We start from the raw sequence: 10820 nt of genomic DNA on the forward strand, positions 1-10820 counted from the left end.
TGGCATTTCTCACAACCAGTACCTGAGGCAGGACAGGGAAGAATGGAAAGGGCATCATTGTTTAAAGTTTTGTTCCATTGTCAAGAGGTTTAATCTAAGCTTTTTGGTAGTCCTTCATTTCTGAGTGGATACAAACCCTTCCAAAGCATTCTTCTTGTCTCTTCCTCCTCCTGATCTTAACTTCTCTTCTCCTTTGTTTCGCCCTCTTCCTCTTCCTGATCCCTTCTTCATCTATATTGCCTTCATCTGAACATCAAAAAATGGAAAATCCTGTTGGACAGGGATTTCAAGTTGCCTTTAGAGTACTGCATCCTATGTCATGGAATCATCTTATCTTGGGGTTATGTGGTTCAACCTTCCAATCAATGCAACCTCCAATCCTAAAAATAACCATTCAACCTCTTCCTGAACATTCATTTCCATTGACAGGAACTCACAAAAACAACCCATTTGGGGAAGAATATTTATATTTAGAACATCCTTCCTTATGTTGCAAGTTCTTTGAATTCCACCTCCAATGCTTACTGATATTGATAAATTAACTAATACTCTTCAGATGAGTTCATTTAACCAACTAGAAATTTACCTAACTACAAAGCCAGACACCTTTCTCCATTTTGCATCCAAGGAAATCATTGACAAATTCTGTCAAATTTCTTGCTAACATCCAAATAGTCTATCTTTCTGACACAATCAACCAGTTGAGAAACCCTAACAAAAGTAGATAGGCTAAAAAAAGAAGAAGAATGTTGTTGTAGGTACAGGGCACAATATGTGCCAAGATACAGAAGCAGGAGTGAGCATGCTGTGTAAGGGGGATAATAGATCAACCTGACTGTTGTAGAGAAGCCAATAATCTGTGTACTGCTTCCTGCATAATTAGAAAGGACAGAATACAAACTCCTCTGTTTGGAGCATATTTTCGGCATTTGCATCTTCCCTTGAGAACCAAGGCCTTCTTATTTGGGAGGGTGTGTAGCAAAATGTCCACATATTAAAATAGCAAGGATTAATTTACCTAATTAATCCATTATTCAGTGTCACATAATTGAAAGTAGCTCTCAGACACAGGTAGTTACAAAAATGGAGAGGTCAGGAAGGAAGATGCTATTCTGACGCAGGAAGAATGCTGTAGTGAAGAACTCTGGGCATCCAGGGGACACCATGAGAGCACTGAAAGCTTGAAAAGAGAGCAGCATTAAAATAGGAAGGGGCAGCTTGAGCAGTGCCTTCCTTAGAGGCCAGCTAGTTTTACATTTTGCAGGTGAGGAAAATAAGGTCTGGAAATGTGAAATGGCTTCTACAAGGCATTTTGCCAGCTGGCGGCTTCACTCCCACTCCATTGTTCTTGCCATCACACCCTATTGCTTCACTTTCTAGTGCCAAGTCTCACTTTCCTCATTTATGAAATGGGCATAATGATAATTGCTGAAGCTACCTTAGAGGATTGTTATAATAGATGACACTTACATAACTTTTTAAGGTTTACAAAGCACATTACACATTTTCATCATTTCCTTTGATTCTTATAACAATCTTGTGAAGTAGGTGCTAAAGATATTATACCCATTTTAGAAATGAGGAAACAGGATCAAAGAGATTAAAAGGTTTTCCCATCGTCAAACAGCTTATAAGTGCTAAAGACAAGGTTCAAACTAACATTGTCTGTAACTCTATGGCCATCTCTCTTTCAAGTTCTGTCTCTAGAATTAGTCAAGATAAAACAGAGGGAAAAAGCAGAGTAATGCAGTAGAACAAATCCTGAGTATGGCTTAAGACCAGGGTTTAAATCCTACCTCCAAGGTTTATAAGCTGTGTAAGCATAATTATTTAACCTTCCTGAACCTACATTTTCTCATCTATAAAATGGTGGTAACAATATGTTCACTGATTAACTCACAATTCAGTTTTGAGGGAAAGTCCTTTATAATCTTAAATAGAGGTGTTATGATAATTATAATAATGAAGTTAAAATAATGTAATTCTATATACTATATGGATATTATATATACATATATACACTATATACTACATACTATATATCTTTATAGGTTTCAGTTTCCTCTTCTACAAAAAAGTTGGGGTTGGACTTGGGGCTTCTTAAACTTTTTTTACTCGCAACCCTTTCAGCACTTCTTAAACTGTAGGTTGCAACCCCACAGTTGCACAGTTTAAGAAGCACTGGACTAGATAATCTTTAAGGTCCCTTCCAACCCACCAAACCTGTAATTCTATAAATATTATCATCATCACCATCATCAACATTATTATCATTCACAATCTCAACTGCAGATTTGGAAGAGACCTCAATGATCTTCCATTCCAGCTTCTACACAAAGGAAGAACTTTTTTCTATACTGTCTTTGCTAAATGGTCATCCATTCTCTGCTCTCAGTCCAAAAAAAGGATAAATGAATTCATGGCATTCTGAAAGCGCCCGTGCTACCTTTGGACAAGCAAAATGTGGGAGTAGTTTTTTTCCTTTATTCTGAGCTGAAATATGCAACTTTCTAACTTGCACCCATTGGTCTTGGTGATGTCTTTGGGGATCGGGGACAGGAAGAACAAATCTAAGGCACTTTCTATATGACAATTTGTCAAATGTTTGAAAGTAGCTGTTTCCCAGTGTATATATGGAGACAGACAGAGAGATAGAGAGAGAGAGACTAAATAAATGCAAGGTGATTGCTCCCCATGTGAAAACAAGACCTAATTTGTAAGAGCTTGGGAAATAGGATCCAGTATCTAGGAGTCAGAAGGTATTCATTTGGTCAGGACCACTTCCCAAATTCAGCAGCAAGATATCATGAAAACTCTTGATAGAGCATCTGTGTGATGCTGTGCCTTTTTCCATTTCTAACTTCATCTCTGACTCAATTTATGATTAAGGACAAATCCTCAGGATTCTATAGGATACAGAATCATATAGGATTCTATATGACTTTCTCCCCAGAAGCAAATATGGAGAAACAGTCAGTACCTACCTGTTTCACAAAGATATTGGGACAATGAATGAGATGGGTACCTTGGAACAATGTAACCATGAGGACAGACAGAACAGCTGTTAATCAATCTTCTTTGATCTTGAAAGTTTCCCCAAGAGGCTGAACAAGAACCAAATGTACAACATGCAGGAGCTCAGACTGGAACATCCATTGTGTGATGGGATGGTCCATTGCTGAGCAGTAATTCAAACCTCTGTGCAGGAGATGTTTGAAATTACCATTTGGTCTGATTAAATTGAGTACTCCCACTCCAGTTGAACTGCTTAAAGGACACAAGCAATTTCAGCAGTCCTCTGAAAAATTAGAATTAACCTGACTATGTTAAGCTAAGGAAGTGTCAGGTGATACGGCTGTAGGCTTTCAAACAGAATCAGGGGGAGAAAAGGCTTCTCATGAACAAGGTCAGGCCTGGGCAAATCTGTGAGGAAGGGGAAACATGTACCTGGCATAACCTCTTTCCCTATTTCTTCACAGTCCTTCCCTCACTCCCACCTGAACAGCCTGACTCCCCCCTCACCTGTCCCCTCTCCCCACCCAGCTGACTATTCTGTGTCTCGTTCCCACAGGGACAAAGCTTTGAAGACCTGAATACAACTCCTGCTCATAGGCTTACTAGTTCTGTGACCTTGGGCAAGTCACCTAACTTGCCTCAGTTTTCTCATCAATAAAATGGGAATAATAAGAGCACCAAACTGCCTCACATGGTTATCTCGGGGATCAAATGAGGTCATATACATAAGGCACTTTGCTGACTTTAAAGCACAACATAAATGCTAGCTGTTATTATTATTAATAAGTTTGGGAGAACCTGAGACCAGGTTGTAAAGGGCTCCAGGGGTTAACAACTTGATCCTCTTGGGAATAGTGAGTGAGTCCACTGGAGTTTACTGAATAGGGAAATGATGTGATTAGAGATGCACATTTCTTTTCTAGAATTATATAGCACTGCAAGGTGTGCTGAGTACTTTCTAAATATTTCATTTTATCCTCATAACAACTCAGGAGGTAGGTGTTATTCTTATCTTTATTTTATAGATGAGGAAACTAAGGCAGGCAAAGGTAAAGTAACTTGCCCAGTTTCACAGTTAGTGTCTGAGGCCAGATTTTAACTCAGGCCTTCCTGAACTCCAGGCCCTGCACTCCATCCACTACAGCAGCTAGCCAGCAGCTGTAGAGATCTAAGCCTGCGTTTCCTCATCTTCAAGGTGGGGAGACAGACTAAACATCTCTAAAAGCTGCTTTCTGGTTCTAACATTTTTTGATGAAATTTTCAAAAAGATCTTTAAGTTGTCATGGACCCTGGAGGCATTTGCATTTTAGTAAAGACTCTTAAAGATTGGAAAGCATGCCAATCCAAAAGGATCAAATCTCAACCGGTAAAATTTAAGATACTAAAATAAAGCCAATGAGACACTACAGAGAAGGATACAAATCCCACTTGGGCCCCAGCCACTATCTACCAACAAGGCTATCCCTGCACTTGACCCTTTGGTAGATACAAGAATACCATGAATATGCTTTCCTGGTCTATGTCACTGTGGCATCCCAGCAGCAGCAGCTGTACAAATAGGCCAACTCCCTTGGAGAGGAAGTGACAGATCCTAAGGAACAGAAACAGAAAATCTCTCTCCTTGGGATATCTCCCCAACATGACTGGGCTGCTTGCTAGAATCTCCGAGCAGCTCATGGGTCTCTTTGAAGTAGCTGCTGCTTGCTTTGCTCCTGCAGCTTCCACCAGCATGCCCCCTCTCCATAGTTCAGCAGTCTTGGCTACTTTTATTAATGTGGTATCTGTACCATCAGCCCCTGCTAGAACTGACCAATCCCACTGTTTCCTTTGAGCCTCAATTACAATCAGTACCATCCAGACTGACCTCTCCATCTGCCAGCTCCTCACCTCAGGCAGTAGTCAGACAGGAGCTGCCTCCCACAGTTGAGGAAAGAAGTTTACTGGCTACTAGACTTGGGTAGATTTGATCAAAGCCTTTGATCTATGGTCAGATCTGTGACATGGACAAGGCTTTGCTCACATGGCAACTGGCACTTCCTAACTTGCTACTTCTATCTCTTAATGCTCCCTGCCGCCACACACTTTAATCCCATCTAACTTAAAATGAAAGGTCAAAATAAAAGTCACCAATCCATTTTCTTTTTATTCACTTCATGATAAATGATGCTTTTCCAACGGGTCTTTTGGCTCACTTCAAAGCCTTCTGTCTGGGACATGCAATCTAGTACTTCGTCTTGGCTGTACCATCAAAGGACTTCTACAGGGAACATTATAAATCTTTGTGTTTCCAGTTTCTTTCCTCCTCCTTCCTTCTCCACAAGACTTCAAAATCATCTTCCTAAAGCTTATGTCTAACAATGTTACTCCCCTGCTCAAAAATCTTCAGTGGCTCCCTGTTGTTTGGGGGATAAAATATAACTTGTCATACTGAAGTGTCTAGCCTTCCTTAAACTTTCTCCAACCTCCATTTCCAGTCTTTGCCTCTTCACTTACTCTAGGTTTCAGTCAAACTGGTCTATTTGCTCTTCCTAAAACCCAGCATTCCATTGACTGCCTCCTGCTTAGCACTCCTTCCTCAAACTTCACCTAATAGATTTAATCCTGAGCTTTATTTAGGGCTCAGGAGAGACCCTGCCTCCTATAACAAACCTTTCCTAATCCCCCTACTTGTTAATCCTCTTTTTCTTCCCAAATTAGCCAAAATTATCATTTTTTATTCTGTGCCAAAAGTAAGCTCCTTGAGGGTGGGATTGTCTTCATTTTTCCCCAACTCATTTATTCATTTAATGAACATTCACTATATGCCAGGCTTGGTGCTAGAAGCTTTTAAGGACAAAAATAAACCAGTTCCTACTCTCAAGTAGTTTACTGTCTATTGTTTTGGTGTTTATATTCCCAGCACCTTTCATTGTAAATAGTTGGTATTTAATAAATGTTTGTTGTTTGCTCAACCAAAACCTATTCTATACTGTCAACCTGGAGCAAGTACAAGCAAGAAAAGAAAAAGATCACTTATGTCACATGACTATCTGATTTGTACCAAAGCAAATGTTATCAGAAATATCTTTGTAAAATATTTTTTTTAAATAAATCTGCAAGGAGACTCCAAAGGAAGAAGAAAGCAAGGAAGGATAGAAAAAAAAAAGTTCTGTTCATAAAACTTCTGGGCCAAAATTGTTTTGCTACTATTATCCATAGCTTGTAGTTACTGTCTTGGTACCAGTGACTAACTAACTTAGAGCTGAGACAATAATAATAATTTTTAAAGCACCTCCATGCAAACCACTTGTAGCAACAACTGATGGGGTACAATTTGGGAAGAAAGGGGATATCTGACAGAAAAAAAAACTCCCTTATCAAACATGCCCTTTTATGTTTTGGCCTTGCCATAGTCATCTTTATTTCCAACCAGGAAAATTGTCTTTTATTCCAGGGAAATTGTCCTTTCTTTATACTTTTTTTTGTGCCTGTTTGACCTTCATTTGCTTTACCTCCTTGTCAGGTTTGTCTCCTCCAGGGTTCAAATCATCAACCTCCAGATGACCATTCAGGCCATGCTAACCTCTAACTAAATCCAAGTTCTCTAGCCCACTGGACTTGGCATCAGCCACGTTCCAGTCTGACCCCTTGAATGTGAAGTCTGACTCCTTGAACGGGACCCAGAGAGGCAGGTGTCCCTGCCTCTATGCCCCTTGCAAGCAGGAAGCACTTTGAGAAGCTGAGACCTTCTACCCTTTTTTTTTTAAAGCAATCAGGGTTAAGTAACTTGCTCAAGGTTACAAGGCCAGGTGTTTCTGGGTGGGTGCTAAGCGTCTGAGCCCAGATTAGATCCCCAGGTTGTCCCGACACTGGAGCCGGTGTTCTTACTTGCTGTGGTACCTGGCCACCCTGAGACCTTCTCCCCTTTACCCCAAAAGAATTTGGGTCCCATTTGTTTGAGGGGGGAATGATGGGGTACAGGCTCTGGGAAACTCCTTGAACTCTGATTGAATTTTCCCACTTGATGAGGCATTTTCCTGAGACCATAAGCCTTTCATTATAGCTAGCCCTAAATCTCTTATTCTTAACCTAGCCTAGCCCTCCATTGTCTAGCTACTTCCCACCCTTGATTCTATCAAAATATCTATACCCAAATCTGTTACCCTTAAACTAGCTTAGTTCTCCATTGTCTGTCATCTTCAGGTAGCCTTCAGCTATTTCCCACCCTTAATCTCATTTCATTACTAGAGTCTGACCTCAGTTCCATCAAAGATCCCCCTTAAACCACCTCAAGACCCTTCCCAAATTCCCCCTCTAAATCACCCCTAGAACCCTCCCACAATCTTTCTGTATATAACTTCCATCTTGCTTCCATGAGGTGTCCAAAAGTAAGCAAGCACAAACTTATGCTGTGTCAGATTATTCTGGCCCACTTGTCAATACAAGCTTCACATATACTTAGGCTCCAAGAGAAGACGAGTCAAATTCACTGATATTTTGGGGTCTCTAGCACCCCTAATCTAAATCTTAAACCTCAACACAACCACACTGGTATACCCAGGATGGCTGTTAGCACAGGTTCTTAGATCTGGTTTACTAGGAAAAATAGCTGTTTAAGGGGTCAACAAACTTTTTAATTACATTCACTAGTTCAAGGGAAAAGTCAGCACTCTGAACTTCAGAGAAAATGCAAACAGAAAATACAAGCAGAGAAATAAAGACCAACAGACAGGGCTCTGATTGCCTGAATCAACTATACATTTTACATACCTATCTGGATGGAGAGAGCCTTTACATCTGAGCAGTCAGGGTGCTCTGAACATGAAAATCTAGACCAGGGAATCACAAGATCCTTCCTATAAGTGAGCTCCCAAAGCAAAATACCAACTCAGAGTATATATACACAGGCTTCTCAAAGCCAGAAGGCATCACAACTTTCCTGACTCAGTGTCTAATTAGAAATTAGTGTAAGGTATGAAAGCCTTCCTACAAGCAAGCCTCTCCTAAGCAAGTTTCCCTTAATGGGCTCCACATGAGACCTATTAATAGGTGGGAAAGATCTTAAATTCAATTAACATTACACCATTATACCAGGAATTAGAAAAACAAATACAAAAAGAAAGTCAATCTCTGCCCTCTGGGAGCTTCTATTCAAATGATAATATTTATACAGATGGTTAAATGCTAGATCCTTTGAGGAAGAAGAAAATAGAAAGGACGATGTTTAAAATAGTCCATTCCTTCAAGTCAACAAATTTTTATAAATTCCCTACTATGTTCAGAACTCTGTGCCACACTAAATCAGACATAGTGTTACTCTCTTTTCACCTTTTTTTTTTACTTTTTGGAGGGGGAAAAGTAGGGCAATTGGGGTTAAGTGACTTGCCCAAGGTCACATGGCTAGTTTTTATGTTATGTGTCTGAGGCCATATTTGAACTCAGGTCCTCCAGACTCCAGGGCGGGTGCTCTATTCACTGTGCCACCTAGCCACCCCTACACCTAAATTTTTGATGCTGGAGTTATGATTTATATACATTAACTATAATACAAAATGAAATACAAAAAGTGAATCTAAGAGTTACTACCAAGATGTTATTAAGAATTCACAGGAGGACAAGGTCATTTCTGTCTGGAAAGATGGAGTAGATTCAAAGAGAAGGCAGTTTCTGAGCTGATCCTGGAAGGAAAATTTCCATAGACATAGCTACGTAAAAGAGGAAGAATCATGTCAGACATGGGAAATCGCATGAAGTCATGGATGTTTTAAAACTCACAATAATGTTTCAGAGATGAGAGGAAAGGATGAAATTGGTTAAGGACTTCAGGTTGAAGGAACAAAGAAAAGAAAACTAAGGTGGTGAGGAGGAAATAATAATGGGCTTCAGCTGAAAAACTCTCTGGTTGCAGAGGGATGAGATTTGTTTTGTTTGTCCCAGGAGGGCAGCACTAAAAGGAGTGGGTAGAAGTGCAAAGACACAAATTGAGGTCTGATGAAATGATCAACTTTCTAAGAATTAGAGTTAACCAAAAGTCAAATGAACTCTCTCAAGAGATAATAGGAGGTTCTCTAGTGAAGCCTAGAAGACAACTTTTAAAACATATTTATTAAGGGAATCTTTTTAAGTTACAGGTTAAACTAGATAGCTACTGAGACCCTTCCAGCTCTGAACCTGTGATCCTCTGATGCCTAAATAATCTGGCCATTGAGGTCTCTTCGAATTCATAAATTCTGTGATACTGATTAAGTACCCCAGTTTGGTTATAGTATGTAATACATGAATGGGGTATGGCACGAGATAAGTCTGAAGAGGTTGATTGGAGTGAGACAATGGAGGGCCATGAATGCTAGGCAGTTCTTGGCAAGAACGTTTCTGCCTAAAGGCATTAGCTGAATTGAATTGGACAAAAGGAATTTTGAAAATCTAGGTGAGAGAAGTAAACACAGATGCTGAATGAAAGGGGAAAGTCTAACAATTCAGAGCTTTGAATCCTGGGTGCCAGGGCATCATGTGCAGATACCACATTAACCCACCTAAAACAGTTACTAAAAGGCTAGCACTCACTGCATGCAACTTATTGTTCATGCAGCTTTTACAACTCTGTATAGCTTAATAAAAGCTGCACATTGTCTTACCTAAAAGTTACTTGATTTCCCATGGTTAGATTTAAAGTTTGTATTTTTTTTTTTTGCCTGAATTGGTTTTTGATGATCCTGCTCTGCCTCTTGGAAATTCTTTCTTATTACTTGCTCTATAGTGGAGTGTGTTCTGCAATGAAGCAGCCCCTGAAATGTATTTGAGAAGGTAATTTAAAGATATTATTTCTGCCATTTGTTCAGAAGTGTACTGAGAAAAGACCAGGCCTCGTATGGATTTCTCCTGTATTGAGAATTACTCTGTCTTTAAAAAGTTCAAGTGATGTTGCTGGATAATGGGCCATTTTTGTGATCTGCTCTCAGTCTCCTGGAAAGATATTGGAAATAAATAAAATCTAATTAGAAGGAAAAGACTGAGCAATACTTATGCTCAGCATTCCAGTATAGTAATGAGGCTGCTTTTTAATTATTTTAAAGTGTCAGAACGATTTGTCTTCATTTCATTTGGATAACTTAACCATTAATTAGTGTTCAGTGACCACTTTCCACTTCTCTAAATTCTAATCATAAATATATAGCTGCTGCTCCATAATGAAACAATTTCTCCTGAAATATCTGGGCTAAAGTGAAATATACAAAGGAAAAACAGGAATTTTTCACGTGTTTAAATGGATCTTGATGTTTTTAAGAGCCATATCCTCTATTCAAGCAGTGAAAATGATGAGATAGAAACCATTGAAGAAAGAAGGATAGGAAGTAGTTCCCTTTTGATGCCACCTCATAGAATTATAGGCTCTTAGTGTTTGAAGAGACCTCAGAAATTAACTAATCCAACCCCACTCCTTTTATAGACAGAGACCATCTGGTCCAAACCATACCTGAGCAAGAATCCCTTCCACAGCATATAAATAAGAAACTATCCAATATTTGTTTGAAGATTCTAGTGAGAGACAGTTCATGCCCTCCCAAGGTAGCCCATTCCATTTTTTCATAATTCTAAATGTTAGGAAATTTTTCCAATGACAGAACCCAGGCTAGAGAGGAATCATAGATTTAATGCTGAAAAGGAACTTAGAAGTTATCAAATTCAAGCCTTTCATTTTACAGGAAAAGAAACTAAGGCCCAAAGAAATGAAACAACTTACTGAGGTCACCGTGTTAAGTGGTAGAATCAGTATTTGAAGCCAGTTCTGACTGCAAATTCAACACTTTCTACAATACCACATACAA

This window comes from Petaurus breviceps, unplaced genomic scaffold (assembly GCF_028583685.1).
Source record: "Petaurus breviceps papuanus isolate PSGF00001 unplaced genomic scaffold, PetGlider_PUasm1.0 76, whole genome shotgun sequence".
In the NCBI taxonomy this organism is placed as follows: Eukaryota; Metazoa; Chordata; class Mammalia; order Diprotodontia; family Petauridae; genus Petaurus; species Petaurus breviceps.